This window comes from Meriones unguiculatus, chromosome 8 (genome assembly GCF_030254825.1).
Source record: "Meriones unguiculatus strain TT.TT164.6M chromosome 8, Bangor_MerUng_6.1, whole genome shotgun sequence".
NCBI lineage: Eukaryota > Metazoa > Chordata > Mammalia > Rodentia > Muridae > Meriones > Meriones unguiculatus.
Genome location: NC_083356.1, coordinates 39,953,561 through 39,956,494, shown reverse-complemented (window position 1 = coordinate 39,956,494; position 2,934 = coordinate 39,953,561). Strand labels below are relative to the sequence as shown.

General features: G+C 37.4%; 1 non-coding gene across 1 annotated transcript; it reads right to left on the bottom strand.

Annotated features, from left to right (window-relative positions):
- Positions 1–346: 346 nt before the first annotated feature.
- LOC132656130 (small nucleolar RNA SNORA17) lies at positions 347–478 on the bottom strand. The gene has a single exon (XR_009594068.1). It is a non-coding gene; the product is annotated as a small nucleolar RNA SNORA17 (small nucleolar RNA).
- Between the last annotated feature and the right edge of the window lie 2,456 nt (positions 479–2,934).

The window sequence follows — 2,934 nt, the reverse complement described above, 5'->3', positions numbered from 1 at the left end:
GGGAGGAAGGTGTCTCTCTCGCTCTCTTCCGTGTCCACCCAACAGACATGAGGCAGGGCCAACTCTCCTACACTCATGCCCTTGGGGCCCCAATCACCTGAAATCCTCACATCCAGGACCAACTCTACCATGTGGCTCTGGTCTGGTGGTCATTTCCTGCTCACTCCTCAGTTGGCCTACCTGAATGGCCAAATATGAGGGTTGTCTGTCACCAGGCACACTCCAGTGCGGGGCCCTCAGCACCAGGAAGGCTTTGTCCAGTGTCCAGGTTGTTCCCAGTCCCAGGAACCATCTGGACCTGCACAGCAACAGAATGGTGGTTATCTCAGGCTCACTTTTTTCAGTGACTGTTAAGCTACTAATCGTTCAAGTGTTCACAGGTCAGAACCCTGAGTGTAGACATAGCCCCTCTCCTCTCTGCCACCTACTGACTTACATGTGACACAGCAGCCACACCTGCAAAGCTTCCGGGAACAGGTCAATCATTTTTTAAATGTCCCATTTAGTTGCAATGAATGCAATCACACTGTTGTACAGCCATCACCACCACCTACTTCCAGAACTTTTCTTCTCATAGGCTGAAACTCTAAGCCCACTATCTAACAATTCCCACAAAAGAAAATTAACCCTTAACAGTAAATTGTAACTATACATGTCATGTATGTATGGAATCATATCATGTATATAATGATTTTGTGCTATCACACTTATTCAGCAAAGCACCTACTTAGAAAAGTTGAAAGTTGGTGCCAGTCTTCATCTAGTGGGCGAGAGAGGCTGTGTTTTAATGAAGACCTTAATGTAAGACTCCAAAGTCAGTGATCTTTTTTAATGCAAATAACAAGTGACATATATATTGTATATAAATTGGAAGATTGTTATATATATATGTATATATATATATACATATGTATGTATATATACATATATATGTATACATGTATATATACATACATGCATATTTATTTATAACAATCTTCCAATCTACCTGAAAAAGTCTTATCTTTTTCTTCTTCAATTACTTCACTATGGTTGCCTTTAAGAACCTGTCAAGGCAAAAGTTGACAGTATCACATTAACTGCCAGGCACTGAGAACATAAAAATACTTCTAGATCTCACTAGCCACAGACTCTCTCTCTCTCTCTCTCTCTCTCTCTCTCTCTCTCTCTCTCTCTCTCTCTCTGTTGCTATTCAGGCAGTCTCTGGAAATTAAGACCAAAAGATGCCATCCCAAGAGGGGAGAACCTGATGAGTCTTTTCTTTTTCTTTCTTTCTTTCTTTCTTTCTTTCTTTCTTTCTTTCTTTCTTTCTTTTCTTTCTTTTTTTTCTTCCTTCCTTCCTTTCTTCCTTCTTTCTTTTCTTGAAGACATGTACTTACATTATACAACTCAATAGCTAGATGGTTATGGATTTGATACATAACCTCAGAATTCTCAATTGCTCATCTGCAAAATGGGCACCATTAATCCTTCTATTATTAGGGGAGGAGAGTGCTCTGACTTCTCCACATGGTTCAGATAAACTTCTGAAATGAAATAAGTCCAAATTAAGCAGAATAGTATTTTCCTTGCTGAGAAATGCTCCCTTACCTCTTTCGGTTCAATAAATGTCAAAAATAAGCAAAAATAGTTTAAAATTACAGCACCTTCTAATATAAATAATAAATGTTATTTTTTTTACTCTGCTAAAATATAGGTTCCATGAAAGCATGCACTTTTCATGCTTTGTTCATTGTTGTATATCCCTAATTTAGAGTTTCTCAGTCCTGACACTGATATCTGGAGCAGGAAAATCCTTTGTCATTTCCGACAATTATTCACTAGATGACAATAATAACTTCCCAGTTACAACATGCTAAGTATTCAAAATTATGCCAAATATTTTACAGGGTACAACACCTCTTCTTCTTGAAAATAAATGACCTTAAATAATGCCTGACACAGAAAAAAAAAGTCATTAAGCATTTGCTGAATGAAGGTAGTTATATCAAACTAATTAGCATGCCTAAAACATATATAACTGTTTTGGTGTGTAGTAAGTAGTTAAGAAATATTACTAACAACAAATAGGTGTTTTTGTTATTGTTGCTGTGTTATTGTATCCTTCCAGAGTAAGTCTTGGAGGCAACAAAACTATTACATTGAGATTTTGGGTTTGCTACAAATAGCTTTTAAACACAATCATTTTATAAAAGCTTCAGTACACATGCTCATACTTGCAAGTGTTACTATGTTAAATAGTACTGATTCATTAACTTGCATTGCCATGTGAACTTGTTTTCATAGAGACCCCAGAATGCACCTTCTGCTATTTCAATACATACACATTGATTTCATATAAATGTGTTCTGATCAGGAAGTCTGTAATTTGGCACTGGTGTTTATTTTTATTCCTGTCTATTCCTGTTGGCTCGTGAAAAAATTGTTGCAGTAAGTATTTTATAGTGAGTTGTATCAAATGTACATTGATTTCATCTCCCCACATTCAGTTGTGGGCCAAAGAATAGAGAAAAACATAATTTTCATTGAACATAAGCTCCTCGGTGCAAGCCAGTCACTTCATCTGGTGCTCAAGCAAAGCAACAACAATCTGTTCCACCTTGGAGGAAGAACCAGCAACAAGAGACTTAGATGGAGTGCTATGCACAGAACAAATGTGTTCTATAGCAGATAATACTGCAAAGCATACAGTCTGAAACCTAAATTATTAAAAAAAAAAAAAGGTCTAAACCAGTGGGAAATGCTCCTATTTCCACATACCTACCAAGAAACCTAAAATTGATTAAGATGTCAGTGCTGTCCAAAGTTGTCTAAAGTGATCTACTGATTTACTGAAGCCCTATTCAAACTCCCAGATGACTTTGTGTGTGTGTGTGTGTGTGTGTGTGTGTGTGTGGTAGAAGGGTGTCAAGTCCGTAGAAACTTGTTTGCAAG